The sequence below is a fragment of the Mobula hypostoma genome, chromosome 13, assembly GCF_963921235.1.
Source record: "Mobula hypostoma chromosome 13, sMobHyp1.1, whole genome shotgun sequence".
Taxonomy (NCBI): domain Eukaryota; kingdom Metazoa; phylum Chordata; class Chondrichthyes; order Myliobatiformes; family Myliobatidae; genus Mobula; species Mobula hypostoma.
In genome coordinates, this window is record NC_086109.1 from 57,257,222 (window position 1) to 57,282,204 (window position 24,983).

General features: G+C 40.2%; 1 protein-coding gene across 1 annotated transcript in view; it reads right to left on the reverse strand.

Annotated features, from left to right (window-relative positions):
- The window catches only part of aldh1a2 (aldehyde dehydrogenase 1 family, member A2), a 115,694-nt gene that overhangs the window by 89,520 nt on the left and 1,191 nt on the right, over nucleotides 1-24,983 (reverse strand). The gene's annotated exons all lie outside the window — the stretch shown is intronic.

The following is a 24,983-nucleotide window of genomic DNA, read 5'->3' on the forward strand; positions in this document are numbered from 1 at the left end:
ATCGACCTTCAGGCAAGACCGTCCATCAGGACCGACACACAAAATCCAGGTGGAACTCAGCAACTCAGGCAGCATCGATGGAGATCAAAGGAGGGAATTAAACAGTGGGGGTCTGGAACCCAAACCCTTGATCAGTACATGAGGGCAGCTGGAAGCATCCAAGCCAACGAGAATGGAGATTGACACAGGCTCAGGGACAGCTTTTATCTCACTGATTTCAGAATAGTTTGTACCATAAAGACAGTACGGTTTAACTCTCAATCTACCTGCGCCCCGCACCCCCCACCCCCCGCCCCACTTTGCACCTTATTTCTCTCCCTGCCCCGCCCTTTCTCTGTAACGGCGACAGTAGCTGCAATCTGATTATTTTTCTTCTTTTCGCTACCTGGACGTATTCATGAGGAATGATCTGTCTGGGAGGCACTCAAAAGCTTTTCATTGCATCTGGGCAGTTGCAACGCATACAAACCAATTACCATTGCAAGCTCGCTTTTTAAAATAAAAATCTCACCGGCAGTAGTACCGCCCGATGTCTCTTCTCCACAGAAACGTGAATGGATTAATTGCGGTGCGTGTGGCGGATGTGGGCTAAATTTACCCCGCCCAGGTCTTTACCTCTCATAACTTGCAACATCCTGGGCGACAGGTGCCTCTAACGCCCTCCCTCCATGCGTTCCCTCAAATAAAGACCGGCACTTCCACCTCAACATCTCTATAACGCCTCACTCACCCTTTTCACTATAACCATGTCACAATGTGACAACGGTTCCCATTTTCTGCAATATTTACAACCATTGTCATCAACGGTAGAAGACTCTGGTTAATATCACAACAATCACCTCTGCCGCGTACACCAGCGGGGGCCGGACGAAGGTGCAGACGGTGATTTGCTCCCAATACCGGGGCAGAAAGGTTTGCAGAGTTGTTTTACCACGACCGAAACTGCCATTTCTCAGAACATGCACCTTTCTAACCCGACGAGGAGCCGGCGGGACATGAAGACCGAGCTGCCCCCGGACCGAAGTCTTACCGTATCTTGCACCATTCACAACCGTTTCCCCTACAACAACCAGAGTGTAATTTGAGAACCTGTCCTAAACCGCTGATCTTAGTACAGGACCCACGACAGGAGAGTCTCTATAACTCATCGTGACGATGAACGGTCTTGACCCGAAACGTCGACAGTTTATTCATGTCCATAGATGCTGCCTGAGTCGCTGAACATTTTGAGTGTGTTGCTCTGGATTTCCAGCATCTACAGAATCCTTTGTGTTTCTGAGTCTTTACAACTTTAACCCGTGCACCATCAAGTGACCTATATATGCTTGAAATCGGACCCCAAAGTACAATCAATTTAGAACCAGGGCCCATTGAATGGGGCTTCTTTTAATTGTCCCATTCCCGTCTCTGCACCATTTGCTTCGACCTTTGCCGAGAGCTGGAGTGAACATTTAATCTCCGTCGAAGTCACTTTCGGCACTTCTTAAATCTCATTTCTCGATCGGTTTAATACATAACTAGATCCTTTAGTGATACACAAAACCGACCCTTTCCTGAACAGCTACATCCCACTGAAATCTAACGCTCTTCGCTTTGAGTTCCTTCGGTAACAAGCAACCAAGGTGCACGGTTGGTATTTAACAACTTTTAAATAAAACCCGAAGAGAGAGCCTTTCTAAAAGCGAGGAATGCGGTAAAGTGAAGTTGTGTACACCTTTGTTTTACTTTTTACAGTTTATCGGAGTCATTAAGATCTCCTATTTATACTCTGTTTAAGTCTGCAAAAGAACAGTATTTATAATACTCCTCTGTGCACCACAGATGGATGTATAACAGTCTATAAATATTTATATAATAGAATACTGATTTATTGACGTCGGGTCCGTAAATTTAATCTGTCGGCGAAATAGGGATTAACCGCTTCCAAGGAGATATAAAAGAAAGGAGAGTAGCTCCCTGGAACAGTCTCATGAATGAATCTTTACAGCTGGCACACAGGCGCTCTGGCAGTTTTACAAGGCGAGTCACAAATCCCCATAACTCATGCTGTTGGGTTAAGGTATTCGGTATCAGCTGGTACCGTGCCGCAGCGCATCGACACTAGGAAGTAGCGCAAGCAGTCAGATAGGTCCTCTGCACTTCATCTGTCATCGACCCCCGACACTTTCCAAACCCTCGTCTCCTCGGCTTCCACAGGCTGGGCGTCACTGGGAGGGCGCGGGGGTGAAGTAACGGCGGGATGATACTTGGGCTGATGCTGAATTCGATGTACTATCAGGTGCGCAAAATGCACAAGAACCAAACACAGCGCCCCAGTCATCGCCCACTCCTCTCTGACACCACTTATGGGGCCACGTTTCATTTTAAAGTCATCTTTTGGAAAAGGATTTTAACTGTGAGGATCACTTTCCTGGCACTATTTAACCTGACCTCCCGAGGAACACCTACCGGGAGTAGTCTCAATCCGATGCAAAATGAGATCCCTTTAATATTGTTCAAAGAATTAGAGTTGATCAATGTTAAAATGGTTTACAAGTTTCTTGCTAATATTTTTGCTTTTCACATTCAACATTCGGTCTCAGTCCGCATTAGCGACCTTGGTGATCTCAGTGTTGGAAAAGACGTATTTAGTCTTAAAGAATCGAAATTATTGCAATTAAATCGTTCTGGATCACGCCTATTAGCAATTGTTTCCACACTGAAAATATTTATTGAATTAACAATGGAAATTCCGATCGTTATGCGTCTTTATTGAGACAAACCTAAATGTCGCTTCGCATGAGAAGGTGAGGGAGATTTTTGTCTCTCTTCTTAAACATGCTTATTTGCAATTTGGAATAAACACGTCCTAGTATCCATGACATTTACACAAAGAATGCATCAGCGTTATTGCGCGCTCAGCTCTGCATTTTACTTGTTCGTCTCCGCCTTTTATTAAGTGTGCTGGCGGGTGTTATTTGACTGGAAATTGTATGCAACCAACCTCTCGTATTGTCACTCACCCGTGTGAAAACTGGCGACCAGGTATTTGCACTTCATTAAGGAGAATTGTTTGTTGCTAGAACTTGAATGTTTTAAACAGCTTAAATTAAACCAATTCTCATTCAAGCGACGATGATGAGACCATCAGAGTTTTCCATTACTAGTTATGCAGGCTGTATCTTTTGTGTCTCAAGTACATCAGTCACAAGATTTTATAAACAAAGAGCTTAATTGAACTTAAATGACCAGAGAAGAAATTTAGATTTCTCCCACACATGGTCTGAATGGATCTAAGGCCCAGAAAGTAAACCCAGGTCAAAACGTTGTTCCAAAACCAGTTCAGTGTCTTGTGCTGGAAAGTGAAGGTGAATAAACGTGAACGCAGAACACTTCTGACTACATTGTTCCTCTCCCTGATGCCTTCACAATAACCTGCTGACATTCAGTCGTCAAAACTGGGTGACAGGGTCAGAATGGACAGAATGGGTTATCCAAGGAACATGAGTTCAGGCCTTCCAGAATAGAGGAAGAAAAAAGATCTGAAGTAAATAAAGCCAAGAAATATTTCAGCTGTCTTATTTCTTGTATTCAAATTCATTTCTCAGTAATGGCTGGGCTTTTGGGTGAATTTTGGAATATTTTGACAGTCAGCAATTTGCTTTTATCCAGTGTGTTTATGTAGGGCTAAACACTCACTTATGGGTTTATGGTGCTTGCTGGTGTAGGAAAGTGATTCCAAGGTATTCATTTCATGGCACACTTAAGTACACATCAGTCCAAAGAAACAGTTAGGAACAATAGGAAGAAAAATATTGTGGTCTTTCAATCCTCTATACAAATCCTCTGTATAGCTGCTCCACATTTAACTCCCAAGCCTTGATTAATTTGTCATATTAACATCAGGTGGTAACCTATGGCTTTAAGAAGACCACTTTAATCCTAGTACCCCCCAACCAAAAACAGGAAAATATGCCTTAATGAGGACTGCACAGTGGCTCTAATGTCTACTATCATGAAGTGCTTCTAGAAGCTAGTCATGGCATTCATCATCAGCTCCAGACTTCCACCACAATTTGACCACCACCAAAATAGGTCTACAGTGAGTACCATCTCCCTACACTCTTCTCTGAAGCATCTGCACAGTAAAGATATCTACATCAGACTATTGTTTCTTGACTATGGCTCTGCTTTCAATACTGTACTGTTATTCCATGCAAACACATTATCAAACTCTGGACCCTGGGAGTTAATGCTTCCCTCCGCAACTGGATCCTTGACTTTCTGACCAACAGGCCACAAACAGTAAGGATAGGCATCACACCTAGGAAAGTTCCAGGGAAGTTTTCTTAATCAATACATAGAAGTCCCAACTAGAGAGTGTGCAATACTTGATTTGCTATTAAGGAATGAGACAGGTGACAAAGGTTTGTGTAGGGGAACACTTTGCATCTCTGTGTCTTGATATCTCTAACTATAATAAACAAATTATAATACTAAGGGACTAAGACAAATGTAATCCATCAGAAACGTGGATGAGTAAAGGACATGAGGAATGGGGCAGCAGAAGATTATTGGGCAAATGTATTTCATATCCATTTTTCAGAAGCTTTAGCCTTTATGAAAAAGGATCTAGTGCTTTCCCAGCATATGCGATGGATAAACTATTCTCAGGCTTCCAGCCGGGTACAGGTATCGATTACATCGGATGTTTCAGTGTCAAACTCTGCCACTTTCATCAGGGGTGAGACCTGGTGGGAGAGCTGAAATTTGATTGGATGAGGACTAACCAATCAGAAGGGATGGACGGACAATGGGGGTATCAATAACACCAGACTAGACATACCCAGGCATCATTCCTGATGAAGACAGCAGAGTTTGTCATTGAAACATTGGTTATAATTGATACCTCTACCCGGCTGGAAGCCTGAGAAGAGTTTATTCATTAACCTACATCATCACACATGTACCGTTGTATTCTTTCTCTGCTGGACGGTGAGGCGAATAGTACTATTTACTTTTGCTCATGTCGGGTACAGGCACTAGATGCAGACATCTGATGTGACACAGCTCCTATAGTGAGATACACTTACTATGGTAGTAAATCTACACAGAAGTAAAATTAACACAGCTACACACCCTCTGCTTAATCATGCAAGCTCAGTTCTCACAGCTGGTTAACAAGCTCTACTCTGTCACTTGTGGCATGACATCACATTCCTGGCTTCAACTAATTTCATAGGAAATGGTCGGTGTATGGAATGAGCTGTCAGAACTGTTTGAGGCAGATATCTGAACATTTAAAAGACACTTGCACAAGTACATGGATAGCATAAGGACATAGGCTAAATGTAATCAAATGGGACTGTATTAGATGGAAGTTTGGTTGACGTGAACCAGTTGGGTTGAAGGACCTTTCCCTATATTGGATGACTCATTGACTAAGTGGGGAAATACCAGTAGGAATTAAATTGCAGCATAATAATTTAAAATTATTTTGTAAGCTGTTTGAACAAAAATGTTCAAATATAGAAAATGCTGGAAACACCCAGCAGAGAAGGCAGAGCATTTGCAGAAGGGAAAACTAACCCGAAACATATACTGGTTCTCTTTCCACAGATACTGCCTGACCTGCTGAGTGTTTCCAGTGTTTTCTGTTTTTATTTAAGGTTTCTGGAAGCCACCTTTTTTTTCTGATTTTCATTTGTTTTACCAAATACGTACACTTCAATAAACATGAGAATATATTTTCCATTAGTCCACCGTGAAATCTGGCAAATATCACATGACTGGGGAAAGCATTGTGCTTTCATAATGTGTGGCTTTGGATATTTAATGCACAGGTTATATACAGCATATTTTAAGACTTTATAATGCCTCAGTGAATCATATGGCATGATATGCTACAATATCAAAATAGCTCAGTTTTCAATCAATGTAATTTCAGCTCTACTTTTAAATATCATCAGAATTCTTTTAACTACATTGCAGGCATTACATGCTTTAAAATTATAGATTGCATAGAGCAATTAGCAACCATAATTGTACTCTGGATTCAGAAATGTCACTATAAGTTTTGCTCTCAAATTTAACAACATCATTTAACCAATTAAATTATAGCTTTATTACTCAGTCCCACCTTCCCACCCTTGATAATTTCATATCCTATTTTGCTACTGTTACTGCATAGAAGTGTTAAAACTGGTTTTCCAGTCATGATTAGTTGCAAAAGTTGGCGCTATCTTGAGGCACAATGCTGAGGATTCACAAAAGGAGCATGAGATTTGGCTTGGTAATGTTTCAAATACAAAAAAAAATGTTATTATGGCAAAACAGTTACATACCGTAATCATTACATGTATTAAAATAACATTGAAATTCTTAGTTATTGGGATGCTGACATGTATAGAGCAGTGTCCTTACATCTATAGGATCTAATGTTTAGACTTAGGTCAGATAAATGAGTACAAACTTCCTGTATGTACCAACTATATTACATGTGAAAATTTAGTTGGCAGTTCACTCCTAGTACGTTCAATGGCTCAATGGTTCCATTTAATATCAGAGAATGTATACAATGTACAACCTGACATTAACCTATAAAATTTGAACCAGCCACCAAGTTTAAAACTAGGGTTGCATTTTTCCCAGGAAATCGACACAGAGGTGTTAGAGATGTTAGGCCAGTTCTCCCAAGTCACTGTATCTAAAATTGTTGCAAAGCAAAGGGTCATCAGGCTGACCTTTGGCCAAACTACTTATGTCAGGTGATGCTGACAAACTTTACCTTAATATCATGACAAATGGAAAATGTGCTCAAGTAAGATAAAAAGGCAATTATTTTATTTTAATGTCCCTTTTTGGAGCATTATGGGGGATCTATGTGACCTCGAATCTTGGAGTGGGATTGGGGAAGGGTGAGAGGGTAGAGAGGATGGTTTAATCAGAATGAGACCAAGTGTGACTGAACAATGCAGAAACTATTATGCAATCAAATATCTGATTGCCAAAGTTTCTCTTTGGCCCCTAACACTAAAAATGTTTGAACATTATTGGTGCATGTCTCTCTCTGCCTCCAGTTCCTAATGCACTGACCCTTGCCCTGTTTAGGTCTCAAAATGCCCTGTATTCCTTCATATGGTGGGGGGGGGGTGGAACAGGTGATGGATTTCTTCTCAACAGCCTGCCTATACCATTCTTAATTCAGGGATGGAACTATAATAGATCTTGAAAAAAAAAATGTATGAACAATTAATTCAGACATATTATTGTCTGCTATCTTGAATTGTTTCTCATACGAACCAGAATGTTAGCATATCTGTACAATGATATAGAATCAAATTTAGAACCTTTGCAGTTATGTGCCTTTTCAATGAATGCTAATTTGTGTGAATGTGATATTAAGCTATTTCATATCAGGTTTTAATTTCTACATCATTTTATGAAGCAGGCATCCTGGACATTGCTTGGGAAATCATAATGAGCATCGCCCTAAACAAATACTTTGTACACTTGAAGCAAATTCTTCTTGCTGCAATGTTAATACAGCCTTTGAACTATTTAAAGTGAACAATCCAATGTCTCCAATCAACTAGTAGCTAGTGGAATTTGGTAGAGGTGTGTTGGTACATCACCCACAGCAATTCCAGTTTCTTATTTCATAGCTCCAGTAATGAAGGGTTCTACCAATAATGTCTGTTCTTTTAGATGTTGCTTATTCCTGTTTTTAGTCCAGACATCCAGTAGTCAATGCCTTTCCTTTAATTATATACATAGAATTATATAGAATTTAACAGCATAGAAACAAGTTATTGGCCCAGATGGGCTGTGCCAACAAATACAACATATTCTTCTATTCTTTCATCCATTCTCTCTACCCTTATATGCATTTTTGCTACTTGTTCCACCTATTTCTAGTAGAGAATAACTTATTCTATTGTTTTTTGAATAGGGCCATTGCTTCTAAAGTCCTTATTATTTGATACATTTAGTTTTTTCAGATTCCTACACAAGTGGAACCATGTTTATAGCAATCCTATTGAACCTCCCCATAATTCTAAAAGTCATTTCAGGTTACCTCCAAAATTCACTTTTTAAGATAAAACTTTTTAAACTTGCTAAACCTGCCCAGGGGACCAGAAATAAAGAATAATTCTTTAGGAATTGGACAGTGAGACAGGGATGAGGCGGTGGAGAGATTTGAATACAAGGACAGGAATTGTTGTGTAAAGTACTGACATTTTATCTCTTGGACTACTTAGATAAAATTGAGAAAGTATTTCACAGCAAAAGCCTACATCTAGAAAAGGGCATGGTGGCTTTGGGAAAACCTTAAATAGAAATGCCTCTGAATTACAAATATCCATGAGCAAATTTTGTTTTGGCCTTTGCCAATATTATTTATTGTTTAGTACACATTCTGTAATATGTCTTGTATTTGTGATTGTGATTAATACCCACTATTTCTATGCTACACTATAAAATGGAAATGCCCCAACTTTGAATTCTAGTTTGGTGTCTGCCCCTGAGAAGTAGATTTGGGTGTGTTTCAAATAGCAAAATAATGACAATAAACTAAATGATATTTTGCACAAGAGGAAAACTATGTCACAAATTCAAGTGATAAATCATCATGACAAGATTCAGAAGTACTTTTTAATTATGACGTTCTTCCTGGACATTACATGTAATATCAGTGCTTATGAGACACAGTTCATTCCTCAAGAAACACAGAATTAAGTGAATTCAACTGTGGAAAACTGTACAAAATGTTGGTCCCTGCACTTGTGTCCTTAGAATAATGCATCCAGGCCGCAGGGAATGATTCTGGAAGTTTAATCCTGGGTCAGGGAATAAAAGGACAGTTTGTATCTATGTGAGAACACTTACTCTATTTAAGAACCTAAAAGGATGTCCTGTCTATGAGATCCATCAGTAGGTAGCAGAGGATGGATCAATATTTATTTTAAAAGGGGTTGTTCTACTCTTTTTCCTTTTAATGTTCAATAATCTTTAAATTGATTTACAATCTGCCATAATAGCTGGAGAATTAACCACAAACATTTCTCACGGATGTTGTGGAATGTTTTTGCATTTCCAGCCTCACACATGTTTTGTTACCGGAAGATTTTCCACATCCCAAATAATGGTTTCCCACGTGAGGAATAACTTTAGGTGAATGGAGGATTGAATGAATGGGAATTTCTTATATTTTAATTGATTTAGTAGCTGGTTGCAACTTCATTCCATAAAAATAATTCCTTTCTCATATGTGGCTTCCTGCTTTGAGAGTTCTCGACTCCCATGCTCAGAAAGGCAGACATCAAATGCTCAACTATTGTTGAAGCATTAGCAGCTGTTTGGCTCCTAGTGTCTTCCAACTCATGGAATGACACAGTGTTGTAAATATTCTGGAGTCTCATGCGCACTGGGCACCTGTGCCGAAGACAATGCAGGAAATTTCATATCCTGTTCCAACTTAAGAACTTCATTTCCGGCTCTTTGGAACATTCAGTGCTGACAATTATCATTGTAATGGAAGAGATATGAGCCTGGGAAATACGAGTACTGAGAAGTATTCAATTTTACAATATAATTGTTGCGCAGATTTAATAGTATAAATTCTGAACAGTTATACTATGGCCATTTATCAATTGTTATTAACATCCTGCTATGCTTGACTCCAGTATAATCATTAGTTTATTACATATTTGCCATGAAACTGTATACATGATCATATTGTGAGGATCCTGAAGAGATACTAAACTAGAAGTAGGAGAATCTCCAGTTCAGCATTATAGTGCCTCCAATAAAGCCACAGTCACAAGGATAAATAAATGCAGTTTTGATTCTCACATTATTTCATCACCTGAAAGTTCATGCGAGGATTAAATTTCAAAATCACTGCATTAATACTCCTGATCAATTTTAATTTGTTCCTAGGGAATGAGTTTCACTTACGTGTTCATGGAAAAAACAGCGATATTCACGTGGGATATTGATGCCAAGTCTGGGCAACCATAGAAGCAGCTCAACATTTGTCTCTGCCATATCTGAATAGCTGTGTATGCTTGGAGAAATGAACATAACTGACTGAAGTCTATAATTCTGGGAGGAAACAGGACAGTGCAATGAAGGCAGAAGATCGGGGCTGAGAGGAAAAATGGATCAGTTCATCATGACTGACGGTTCATGATTACCTAACTCTGCTCCTGTACCTTATGGTCTTCCGGTCTTATGTAAATTCATGATTTTATCTGAGAATACTAAACAATATGATTCAAATGTTTGGTTTCCATCCATTTCTCTTTTACAGGTAGATTGTGGAGTCAGTAAAAAAATGTTGGTGGTTTAGCAAACATCTAAGGAGCACCAAAGGGAGAATATAGACATTGAAATATAAACAAATAAACAACAAATAAGCAAATCCATAAGCAAATGAATGGATGAATGAAAAATTGAATGAATGAAAAGACTAATACCTAAATAGAGAAAATTAAAATCAGTTCAGCCTCCCTCCTCCATAGAATTTTTTGCCAACTGTCAGTTCAGCAAGAAGCTCAGGAAGTATTCTTGGAATGAGCATTCTTGTAATCAGATAAAAGTTAAATAAAAGTATGATTGAAAGGCATTTTGCATAAATAAAGGCCTTACTTTTCAACTAGATTGATATCTTTGTTAGATGTTTTGATGTGAGCCATATGTGGCACAGAGTTTGAAGCCTCAGCCTCACCACACCTGATTAGGAACAGCTATCTCTGCCTTTCAAAGTCACTGCAAGTGCCATTCCCCAACATAAACTGAATGCAAATCCCAAAATCTTAGTCATACCCCTCCATACTTCCAGTGCAAGAAAACTCTCTAAGTTCTCTGTTGAAGAAAGCAGTAAGAAGCATTAAAAGATATTCTATTTGAGCCGGTAGTTTAGATCATTGATTTCTGATTTGGGGATGGGCATTGTCCATTGTACAGTTCACACAATGTGCCTGTCATCAACACATCCTTAATCTGATATCCTTGCATAAAATTTATCTTTCTATCAAAGTCCTTTGACCTCAGCTATAACCATGCTTCAGATATTGAGAGCAGAAGTGAAGACAGTTTGGATTCTGGATGGACCCAGAGCTGGAATCCAAAAGTGACCCATCTCATTCACCGCACACTAATTATGTAAACACAATTATGTCAAAAAACATTTAATATTACTTTTGAGACTTTGAGGGAGCAATTTAATATCAATATTTTTCAACGATTATTTTACTTTTCTATTATAGTTCCACCACACTAAGACGTGCTCTGTTTGTGATTTTGGATTTTGATTTCCTATATCAGCCATTTGTTTTGGTTTAGGAATTAGAGGTGAGACCATGATTTACATATGTATGTGTGTGTTTGTGTGTGTGTGTGTGTATGTGTGTGTGTGTGTGTGTGTGTGTGTGTGTGTGTGTGTATGTATGTATGTGTGGGGTGGGGTGCTGCAGGGGTTTTGCAAGAGTGATTCTGTGCATACTGTATACTTAGTGCTCTTGAGCCTGAACAGGCAGTTGTATTACACTTGTATGAATGAATTTGATGTGACCTGAGTAGACCTGCAAAGGAATAATGAGGGATCCAGTCTTAGCCAATTACTAATCTAAGCAACCCTTCCCGTTAATTTCAACCCTTACCTTCACCAAAAGATTTACAATACATATTTGAATCTTAAATGTACATGTCACAATATTCACTGGAAACTTTATATTTTTTAACATGTATCATGTTTATTTGCTCCCTTGAGGGAAACACTGCTTTAGGCAATGTGTTTAACAAATTAGTAAATACTTTCGCAAGCATTTACCATATTGTCACACAGCATCCAGGGTAAATCTTTTTCTTGGGTTTGAATGATTCCAGGTTCTGTTTCTGCACAAACCCATTTGCACAATTTGGAAAGGTTATAACACCTAATAATCGCCAACCCCACTATTTGCAAATGTAATGGAAAGTCATATTTAAGGAAAGTAAAAGTAATGCAAGCAGTGGCCGTGTGAGAGTACAACGCTAGTTAAAATGGTGTGATTGCTTCCTTTAAAAGATTCTTAAAAACAGAGTTGAAATTTGCCCATGAGTCATAGGTAATAGTGGCTGCTGGAAAATATTATCTTTTAATACTATTGTGAATGATGAGGTATTCCTGATGAGTTTTTAGAGTTTCAATGAGTCACAGATGTGTTTTTTTTCTCTTTGTTGTCACACTAAACTGCCCTATTTGCATCTCAAACGTCAGCAGGAAGTTTAAAAAAAAGTGTTTCCAATCATCACTAATAACAGGAGGTACAGTACCCCTTATAACCATTAAACGAAGAATTATTTCCATATACTCTGCTGCCTTTGAAAACTTAATGTTTTGTTTAGCATTTCTAAGTATTAGACATTTTAATATACAATACTTCCCAGTAAAGATACTGAGCTTTGAATTTTAAATGAATCCCTTGCATGTTTATTCATCAAATAACAATGAAATCCAATAGTTGTCCTTATGTGGATTCAAAGGAAGTTTAGTTATTTAATTATGTTTATTTTAGCAATCAGCTTAAAGTATTAGTGCAGTGTATGCAACAAGAGATTGCATTCTTGTATCTACTTCTACTGCTTTTAATATTCTACATTAGGAGCGCTGAGGGAGTCCACACACCAGGAAATAGGAGACTCAATGGTCTGAGGAAATCAGCTGAAAGTTTTACTTTAAGTCATAGAAAAGTACAGCACAGAAACAGGTCTTTTAGCCCAACTAGTCCATGCTGAACCATTTAAATTGCATACTCGACCTGCACCAGAACCATAGCCCTCCACATCCCTACCATCCAATAGGTACATTTAATGTCAGAGAAATGTATATAATGTATCCATGTACCTGTCTAAACTTGTTTTAAACATTGAAATTGAGCTCACATGCACCACTTGTGCTGGTAGCTCGTTCCACACTCTCAAAACCCTCTGAGTGTAGAAGTTTCCTCTCCTGTTCCTTTTGAACTTTTCACCTTTCACCCTTAACCCATGACCTCTGGTTGTAGTCCCACTCAAACTCAGCAAAAAAGCCTGCTTGAATTTACCCTATCTATACCCCTCAATTTTGTGTACCTCTATCAAATCTCTCCTCAATCTTCTGCCTTCTAAGGAATACAATCATAACCTGTTCAATCTTTTCTTATAACTCAAGTCCTCCAATATCAGCAATATCCTTGTAAATCCTTGTAAATTTTCTCTGTACTCTTTCAACCTTATTTACATCTTTACATCAGGTAGGTGACCAAAACTGCACACAATACTCCAAATTAGGCCTCAACAACGTCTTATAAAACTTCAACATAACATCCCATCTCCATCTCACAATACTTTGATTTATGAAGGTCAATGTGCCAAAAGCTTTCTTGATGACCCTATCAACCTGTGACTCCGCTTTCACTGAACTATGGACCTGTATTCCAGATCCCTTTGTCCTGCCGCACTCCTCAGTGCCCGACCGTTCCCTGTGTAAGACCTACCCTGGCCGGTCCTGCTGCACTCCTCATACTGAACACAGCCTACCCCATTACCTTTCAAATCATTGTCGGTGACTTCAATCAGGTGTGTTTGAAAAAAATCTCTGCCCAATTACTATCAACTTATCAACTGCAGCCCCAGAGGTCTCAACACATTCAACCACTGCTATAAACTATAACGAATGGCAAACATTTGATTCCGAGACCACAGTTTGGGAATCTGATCATTTGGTTATCCTCTTTCTACCCGCATAAAAGCAGAGGCTAAAATGAAAGGCCACAAACGTAAAGACAGGAAGCAAAGGGGTCGCTATGGGATTTCTTCAAATCTGTGGACAGGGTCGTGTTCAAGGACTTAGCAAAGGATCTGAATGAATATGCTGTTGTTACAAAAACATTTGTAACCTTCTGTTCTGTTCTTGCTTTGACCTTCACAAACTCGCACAGGCCCTGATGACCCCTGTGACTTCAGTCTCTGAGGCTGATGTGACTTTACAAAAACATTTGTAGATGAGTGTGGCCCCACAATATCATTCAGAGTCTTCCCCAACCAGAAGCCCTGAATGAACCATGAGATCTGCAATCTATTGGGGACCAGACCAATGGTGTTCTGGTCTGGTGACCAAGTAAAATACAGGAGATCCCGTTACAATCTTCAGGAAGCGGCCTCACATGCGAGTTGGCAATTCCAGACCAAACTTGAATCACTGAAGGATACTTGACAGCTGTGGCAGGGCTTGAATGTTATCACCTCTTACAAAGTGAAACCAAGTGAAATATGTGAAAAAAAGTTTCGTTCCCAGATGAGCTCAATGCCTTCTGTTCTTGCCTTGACCTTCACAAACTCGCACAGGCCCTGATGACCCTGTGACTTCAGTCTCTGAGGCTGATGTGAGAGCAGCCTTCAGGATGGTGAACCCATGGAAAGTATTTGGCCCAGACGGGGGACCTGGCTGAGTACCAAAGACCTGTGCTAATCCACAGTCTGGAGTGTTCACTGACATCTTTAACCTCTTGCTTTGACAGTCTGAGTTACCCACCTGCTTCAAACAGGCTTCAACTATACTGGTAACTGAGATGATCTTGGTAACCTGCCTCAATTACTATTGTCCAGTAGCACTTATATCCTCTGTGATGAAGTACTTTGAGAAGCTAGTAATGAAACATATCAACTCCTGCCTGAGAAGTGACTTGGATCTGCTCCGATTTGACCTCTGGAGCAGCAGGTCAACAGCAGATGCCATTTCATTGGCTCTTCACTCAACCCTGCGACATCTGGACAGTGAAGATGCACACATCAGGATGCTCACTTCACCTGTGAATCTGCTGGCCTCGCCTGTTGTGTCCGGTGCTCCCGATGTGGCCTCCTCTACATTGGTGAGACCCGTCCTAGACTGAGGGGCTGCTTCATCATGCACCTCCACAACAACCGCACCTCCTTCCGATCAACGAATTCCCTCTCTCTTCTATTCCCCACTCTGACCTTTCACCCACCTATTACTTCCCCCTGGGTCCCCTTCTCCTTCCCTTTCTCTTATTGTCCACTCTCCTCTCCTATCAGATTCTTTCTGCTCCAGCTCTTAACCTTACTCACCCACCTATCTTCACCTATCACCCTCTAGCTAGCATCTTTCCCCTCCTTATTCTGGGATCTTCCCCCTTCCTTCTCAGTCCTGAAGAAAAGCCTTGGCCTGAAATGCCAACTGTTTACTCTTTCCATAGATGCTGCCTGACCTGCTGAGTTCCTCCAGCATTTTGTGTGTGTGATCAAGATTTTCTTCATTGACTACAGCTCAGCACACAAAACTATCATCCCTTCAAAAACAATCAATAAGCTCCAACACCTGAGCCTCAATACCTCCTTGTGGATCTGGATCCTTGATTTCTTCACTTGTAGACCTCAGTCCGTTCAGATTGGCAACAACATCTCCTCCACAATCTCCATCAGCATAGATGCACCACAAGGCTGTGTGCTTAGCCCCCCGCTCTACTCACTTTACACTTATGACTGTGAGGCTAAGCACAGCTCCAATGTCATATTTAAGATTGCTGACAACACCACTGTCACAGGCCAAATCAAAAGTGGTGACAAATCTGCATATGGGGGGGAAGATTGGAAATTTGGCTGAGTGGTGCCACAACAAGAACCTTGTCCTCAATGTCAGCAAGACCAGGGAGCTGATTATTGACCTCAGGAGGAAACCAGAGATCCATGAGCCAGTCCTCATCGTTGGTTCAGAGGTGAGAGGGTCAGCAACTTTAAATTCCTTGGTGTTATCATTTCAGAGGATCTGTCCTGGATCCAGCACCTAAGGGCCATTGCAAAGAAAGCACAGCATTGCCTCTAATTTCTTAGAAGTTTGTGAAGATTTGGCATGTCATATAAAACTTTGATAAACTTCTATACTGACTGGTTGCATCGTGGCCTAGTATGCAAACACCAACGCCCTTGAATGGAAAGGCAAGGATACGGCCCTCTCCACCATTGAGCACATCTACATGCACTGTCACAGGAAAGTAGCATCCAGCAGCAAGGACCTCCACCATCCAGGACATGCTCTCTTCTTGGTGCCATCAGGAAGGAGATACAGGAAACGCAGGACCCACACCACAGATCAGTAACAGTTATTCCCCCTCAACCATCAGGCTCATGAACCAAAGGGGATAACTTCAGTCAACTTCATTCACCCCATCACAGAACAGTTCCCACAAACTATGGACCCACTTTCAAGGACTCTTCATCTCATGTTCTCAATATTTATTTATTTATTTATATTTCTTTTCTTTCTTTTGGATTTGCATAGTTTTTTTCTCTTTTGCTCATTTATTGTCTGTCCAGCTTGTTGGGTATAACCTTTCACTGATTCTATTGTATTTCTTGCATTACTGTGAATACCTGCAAGAAAATGAATCTCAGGTTTGTATATGGTGACATATAAGTATTTTGATAATAAACTTACTCTTAACTTTGAACTTTGATTTATTCCACAGCTTGGGTTTGCCAAAATCTAACTTCAGAAACAATCCACAGCAGTTCTTATTGCTCCTTGTAAAACACTTTGCAAAAGAAGTGGAATGTGTTCGTTCCAACTTCCTTAGAGCAACAAATATGAAATATTAATCACTTCTGCAAAGTCCATCCCACAAAATGCCTAAATCATGTAAAAGTTATTTACCCTATATTTCCCTCTTTTTAAAATTGTAAATTAGATTAAAGGTTAATTCTAATTATAATCCTTTACAATATAAACAGCTTTCATTATATTAAATTTTATTTTCACGTGATACAAACTGTAAAGTTGCCATTCTGAGCAAAACTCAATAGAAATGGTTGATACAATCCTGCAAACTAAGTAATTCATGAAGATTTCAACTCAATGCACATAAAAATCTGCCTCAATTCCTTTTCCAGAGACACTATGAATGCCATTCTTAGATTGATCTACCAGGAGGCATCCATGAGGGATGCGGCTTGCCTCATGGAGTGAAGGAAAGGATTGACCAATACATATACCATTCTCTTTCTCCTAATGTCTTGTATGAGACCTACAGGGACTCGAGCAAATAAAATAAAATAGAAAAGAGCTTGGTAGATTGTGAACCACACTGGGATTTTTTTTAGAAAAGAATCTAACACAGTGCTGTACAACAGTAATCAAATGCTGAAACCCATTCCCCTTGAAACACTGTTAAAACACTGTGATCAAAAATGGTTATATATATTTTTAAATTAATTCCACCTCAATGCTTTTCCAGGAAATTCAATGCTAGAATCTTTACTAATAAAATTTCTTCCTTTTTGTGAATGTTTGCCAAGGAACCAATTCATTTTGTGTTGGATTATGAGCAGGCATGATGAGGGGAATAAATGCTGCATTACCAGCCGCTGTTGTTCTGTAATCTACCAACAAGATGTTGTTAGATTACAAATCAGTAGGGAGTGTGGAGTTTGGAAGGTCAGGGAAACAATGATACCCTCAAGATGGGGCACGATTTGCTAGTGAATCATCACTTCTTTAGCTGATTTTTAGAAGCTAGTAAATTGGACACTGCATAAGAGTCTGGCATGCTTGTGGCAACTTTTGATTTTTGATAGGATATTAATATGCATTATTGTTCTATTTACAAAGAACAAAGCTAGTTTTGGATTCTTGCATTTTGCATTCCAAAGTCATTCAAGGGAGATCTTCTGATAATTAGTGAGTAAAGACGAGAATCAAACAATGTAGGTAATGGTTTCTTTGCTACTAATCAGGCCCAACAAGGATTATAAGCATTAGGAATGTAGAAGTACTTGTGTCTTGGTGAGAATGCTCTGTGGGAGGGCTGTCTCACATTGATAGGAGGGGAGGAGAGAACACTGGCTATCTTTTACCATCTCACATCAATCTGTTATGAAACTGGGAATGTAACTTGACATTTTGTTATGGAACAAAATACTTGCACCAAATGTTTTCACTCTCGCGACTCTTCAATTGGTCACGAAATTTGCATATGGCAACAGAGCAAGCATAGGGCACCAAAATGTTTATTTTTCTTCTCTGACAACTTGTCCGTGGGGCACTTCTCCATCCCAAATGTTTGCTGATTTCCAGAATCTGGGACTCTGCCACAGTAACATATAATTGTAACCAATAATAAAAATGGTAATATCTTATGTTGCCTTCTTTTAAGTTTCTGATATCTTGATGTCCAATTACTATTTAACTTTTACTTTGTTCTAAAAGAAGAGCATTGTAGCATCATTCTGACAATGCATGTGAGCTGATTTTTAAACAGTCCTGGATAAAACAAAGTACCTGTTACTTGGCCACTCATTTCTGAAGATACAATTAGACAACTAGATTTCATGTCTTTTCTGCTTTTCTTCATTGGATAAAATGCTCTGCATTGTTAAAAAGTGGCAATTATGCTGTTGCGATCATTTCAGTAAAATGCAAGATTAGTTTGAAAAGTATTTTGAAAGTCTAACAGGGAAAAAGACTGTTTTACATTTACGGATTTTGCTTTACCAGCTTTGATCTAAATGTAGACAAATGTTTATGTGTAAATCTGGCAACAGGACAAACTCTCCATTAAAATAATAACAGACAGTTCATTGATATTTGACAATAAATATATGGTGGTATTCGGCTGGACTACACATACAGAATGTTCTGCTAAATTACATGTTATACATGATTCTAAACCATTTCTCTTTATTCTGCAGAAATTTGGTAACAGCACACTATATTTGCACTTATGTGTGCATAGACATACGTATATGTGCAGTAAGTACTTTTGTTTTAAGTGTATGTATGTAAAAACTGCCGTGTACGTAGAGATGCATCTTTGCATTGTAACATGCAATAACAGGCAATTCCACTGCTCCAATCCTTAATGAAAATTCATGTTATCAAGAGCATGGTCCCCTCATCAAACAGAGGAGATAGCAGGAATGTCACCTTCATTTGTAACAGCTCCATTTGGCCCAATCACCCTCCTTGGCAATGATGAATCACCGGCAGTATCCCTACCTTCGCCCGTTTGATCTCAGCTCAGCAAGACTTAGTTTTGATCTGAAGAGCTGCAGATCACTTGGGTCAGAGACAAATAGCTGAGACACTGACCTGCACAGTGGTAGGAGATATAACTTAGGCCAAAGCGATAAATGTACTTCTTGAACTCTCTCTGCCTATAATCTCTGATCCACTAATGCTATTTGCTTCTCATTTCTCCACATTTCCCTGAATTTATACAACCAAGATTCAAATGGCATTCAGATTAATTTGGCTATTTGTAACAGTTCTTATCATCGGAGTGTTTTAATACTTGTGAATATCTTTTGTTGATAACGTACTGTGTTTATCATTAACAAATGTTTTTCTAAAAAATTCAATTTTGTGTAATTCATTAAAGCAGACTCCTTCTACACCATCAACTGAAATAAGTGTGATGATAGTTATGGTTTAAGTACCAGATGCAAGAGGACACTGGAATGTTGTTGACTTCGTTGGTGTTTTAAAAGAACAAAAAAAATCCTGACAGCTCAAAGTGATTAACCTTTACATGAAGCTAGGCATGACATCCGAGGTAAAAATTTCAAACAAGATGTCAGCAGTTATGAGATAAAGGTGTGAAGTAACAAGCACCAGTTCTATAGCACCACAGCAAACCTGAGGCTTTCCACAATGTGGTCCTTTCTTCTCCTGTTCAATGCATCCATCTACTTCATCTGCTAGAACCCTTTCACAAATTTGATATAATGGTACTAAAGTGTGGAGGAAAGCTCATTACTGCTCCTGCTGTTTACAAGCCAGGATTTATGCTCAATAGATTGAACTTTCTGACACAAAATCACTAAATGGCTGGAACCACCAGCAATGCTTTCATTTGTGAAATTTATCACCCAGACAGTGCAAATACTTATCAACATGTGGAGGTGTGGAAGGCCATATTAATTACAACCAACACATGTAGTCTGATAACCAGCCATCCTTTAAAGAAGCTTCAATGAACACGCACTAGAGAAAGTTAATTCACCGCAACCATTTGGCCTTGCCTGGAATACAATATCACATCAATCCAATCCATTTAGTGGGGTTTAAACTCTCTAGAGAGGTAAATGAAGTTTAATGTTGTTGTTATTCCAGGTTCACTGCATCCACTCCCCCAGAGAGCTGCGCAGGCAAACAGCTGGGAGACACAACTACAAAGACCCCTACTCACACACAGCCACTTTGTGCAGAAAGGAAAAGGTCTTTGCTCAGAAATAAGTTATCAAGGACTTGTTTGTCTAATGAGACATTCATGCCTAAGTACAAAAGAAACATTTACTCAAAGAAAACATGCAGGAAAATTAGGTCCAATTTGTACTTGGTCAAAGCGTGAACCCATTACATGAGTAGTGTCAGATTTCCATCAAAACAATTTACTGCTAAAATGCTTGATCTGTGAGTATTATCCAATGCTGACTGTATTGCGCCTACTGCTGGAATGATTGCAGCTATTACTGAACACATGAAGAGATTCAACTATTAGTTAAATTGAAAAAAGCATACACTTTCAAAGAACCCATTAAAAAATTAAAATGTTGAACAATTTCATGTGATAATATAACAATGCACTGACTAACAGATCTTTTGCAGTATCTTGAAAGTGATTTCATGATTATTTTTAGCAGTTTTGTCAGGTGGAAAAGAAGAGCAGAGGTAAATGTTTCTGTTCCACAATTTCTAATTTGTTGTGGGGGTTACAATTGTAGATTATACTCTGCTAGATTGCTAGATACAACTGTACTCTGCTACATTTGAGCTCTCAAACATTCAGGTTTTGTACTGGGACCATCAGCCTAGTCACGTTTAATCTTCTGCAGGTAGATTCAATGGCTAGGTACATCTGAGACTTTGTTACCTGGTCTTTTGGTTCATGCTGTGAAATTCTACCCTTCTACATTTCCAAAATAAATAAGTATTGGTGGAATGAAGGAGCAAGTAAAGGTAATATATTGCACTGAGTGCCATTAGAAAACAATGATTACATGTGCTCTATGTGATTACCCTGCTTAAGTCATTAAGATATTTGTCAGACTATCTGTTTTGATATGGAAGCTTTCCTTTCATTGCTTTCCTCCAAGGCAGCTTCATCACCAAATAAATGGTGATATGAGTTCCTTATGTAGTATTTTTGGTGATTGGTTAATACTGATTTAAATAGATTAATAGTTTTGTGAAAGGATTACGCACTGAAACCTGCCGAGAATCGATCGTCCATTAACAGTAGAGTATAACCCCTTTTTAGAACAAGAAGGGGAATGATTTACACTGGAGTATGTAAATACTGAAGGTCACAAAAGATTTTGACACTCAAGGTCGTAAAAGATTTTGAGGTGGAAATGACATTAAGGAAACTATCAAGTTGTGATATAACAGTTGCGGCACCGCAGTTAACTCCAGCTCGTTATGGATATAGCTAAGATGACAAATACAAGACTTTCCTCTTGGTTGATTGTGCCAACAATTCCTCATTGTTACAGCTTAATGGAACGTGTAAAGAAATGAAGACAATTTTTGGAATTTACTGTTAGCTTCAAACAACACTCAAACAATGAACTGAGTCAATGCACTAAATCCCCTGGGTTACTCAGCTCTGGTGTCACAAACTCATAGTGATCTCAGTAGCTGTAAATTACTGGCATACTCTCACAGTTCCAAAAACCTCTAAACTTCCAACCACATGAACTAATCCACTTATCACTCTGCCTGCCATCTTGGCGGAGGGGTGGGGGGGGGGGTCACAATTCTGAAAATAGCTGACTACTGCTTGTGTTTTGTCTATGTTTTGACTTTGTAGTTTATTTCCAGAAAAATACTTCATTCCTAATATTCCTCCGGTAGTTCCGTGAGTTTATTGAGGTTACTCAATGTCACGGATCAGTTCCTGGACTGTTTTACATGAAATGGGACAGAAGCAGATGCAATATAATTGGTCCCAGTCGAGGAAGCAAACATTAGTCAAGATTCCCACCTCCAATCACTACTCATTGACACCTGCTGTAAGTGTACATAGATGATGTAGAATGAAGACAAGATCTGGGTAACCTGTGATGCCCCTGTGGTGAATAGTGACAAATCTCACACATGCATTGAGGCTACTTGCTCAAGATAGCAGAAAGCAGCTATCCACCCACAGAATCAATGTACGCGGCTATTGAATTGAACTTAGTCTTCATATGGAGCATTTCTGAATCTCTTTAAAATGTAAAATAAACTGAAAATGTCCAGTCCCACCTGCCAAACCTGGCACACAAGCAGCTACCAGAGTTTATGGATCATTATAAAAAACTGAACTAAGTTCACTGTGAGTTTTTTTTAGTCCCATTTCGCCTAACGCAGTAAAGATACACCCTTTCCAACACAGGAGGAAACCGCTTTTAGGCAATTGGCTTTAAAAAAAAGTCACTAACAGGGAAAGTAATATGTTTTATGCTGCCAGTTGTAATGGGTTTGTACTCAGGACCATCTCAGCGCATATACAAATGACAATTCCTAAGCATGCCTGAGTTTCTATGCCGCAAAAGCATAGAACTCGTACCTACACAGGAGTGCCTCTGCCTGTGCCAGGGCCGTCTCGCCATCTATGCGTGTAAACAAGGGCTATCCCACCCAGCATGAACTCAACAATTCTGTGTGAGGGAGGGTTGACCCCTCAGGTGTTCACGGGTGCCTCTGTACACGCGCACGGCTTTGTCCCTGTGCACGCGCAGAGCTCCATGCACATATGTTCCGAGACTCCCAACAACTGGAATTGTTTAGACGGCGACGCGGTCAGCAGGCAGACGTTCTACTGGATTTACACCTCGCACCTTGTCAAACTGAGGAGTGTAAATACTGCTGTGGGACAAGCTTACCATCCATGTCCAACAGCTGGAGTCCCTCAGCACGCTGAACGTGTGTGCTGTGAACTGGGTGCCGATGCCCCAATTGACTGTGAGCAGAAACGGTGGATGTTGTTGGAAGTGCCAGACCCTTTCGCCCCAGAGTCCGGCCCGGCCCCAGTCAGAGTTCGGGCTTGTAATCTAGCAGTGGGGGCACTGTCTTATTGTTTTCACTCCGGGTTTAATAACTGAATTACCGAGATCCAAACCCCATGATAAAGCGTGTGCGCGTGTACTGATGTTTGTGGTTAGTTTAGGAGACAATCAAAAGTAGATTTTAAGGTTTCAACAATGAAAATTATTGGCGGGGAGTAGGTGCATTTTTAGACCATCCTCTCCCAGGGCTATGACTGGCATGATCTGGAAAAGCAATCCCTGTCGTTCAACAGTACCGCAAATATCAATTTGCAATGTGCGGAACTGCTGAACGATAGAGATTTCTCCCGGGTGCCCCTTCTTTTCAACTTGGCACCCACTCTGTTAGCCCCTCCCTTATTCCCCGTTTTCAGCCCAGTTAAGAACAAGATGATACCCACTGAGACACACTACTTTGTCTGTATCATATCCAGTAAGTTTCATGCATTTATTTCGTTTACATAAATATTTTCAACCCATTTTGCCATCTCATCCTATCAAAGACCCCGGTGGAAGGTTGTAGACGGGCCCCGGTGACAAGTGTACACTGGGAACTGCTCACCGTGCTCCCCACTTCCCAAGCCAACAGCCCTCTCCTGGAACACAGATTGCAAACTGAGGGATGTTAACGGGAAATTATCATTTGGCGAGTAAGTGAGGTTTCGTTACCAATTAGATCTAAAAAAAAATCGAAGTCTCACATTACAAACCCTGCCTCATTTCAGCTGTTTGTTTTTCTTTATAATAAGTGGAAAGTGGATACTGCATTAAAGGGCCGACTGAGGATGAATCTACACCCAAAACCCGAGATAGCCATAAATCTCCCTCACTTCCCGTAGAGATCCAATCGTACGCAATGAAAGGTCCCTGCAGAATACACGATGTACACATTCCTCTTGACAGATCTGCGCAGAAAAGCCATTAACTGATGTTTGCAGTGGTAAGAATCACATTTATTAAAAAGAAACTGAATTCACAAGAAAGGTTTATTGAATTGGAAATCCTTAACACAACCTCCACATATCTGATGTGTTATTTGTACCTGGAGATTTTATTGTTGAATAATGTAAAATGATTTATTGAAAATCTAACGCCAGCAAAAAGAGGAGCTGAGAAAGTGTTATTTTAGCTCCTTAACACGACACAGAAAGGAAGGAATTTTTCCCATTACGGAAGATTCCGCTGTTCTATGCTCGGATTTCCAGTCACAGCGCACGACACGAGGATCCCGAGATAAAAGTTAACGGGTGGAAGTATCAGGAGCAGCAAAGCGCAGATTCGGGCGGCGTTCCTTTGGAACCAAGTGACATGATCACATGTCACAGAGAAGTTGCCAGCAACCCCATCGGTCCCCAGGGAGAAGATGTCCCCGGTGGATCCAAACAGATCGGCTCGCGGGCCGGGCACCCATGTCAACAGCCCGCCCCGCTCCGGTTTCTAGGTGCGAACTGCAGTCAGTCCCCGCTGCCACCTCACTGGGCTTGGTCACGGAGTACCTACAAAATGTACCTACATTATTTTTGCTCGTTTATATTTAGACATCCCGGTTTACGCACGGTGACATTATTACGCTGAGCGGCCCGCGGTGAAGTGTCTCCACGTTGCTGTTTGTCACTTTTATTCCCCTCTGAAGATGTACCTCGGGGATAGACCCACCTGCTGTTGTTATCGTTTGGAAATAAGCAGGAGGCGAGAGCGCGGCCGCGGCTCGGAGATGGAGCAGAGTAGTGGGAGGGTGGGCGAACGGAGTAGCGGTTACCCTCCGAACCACCCCAGTGGACAGAACTATTCTCTCCCGGACGTGTCTGGGGCTGTTGGCTAGTGGGAGTCTGGTTCTGAAACACTCCCCTATTCCCCCGCTGACACTGAACTCTCCCCATTCCCAATGAATCAACCCGACTGCCGCTCTCTGCATACATCATCACATACCACAG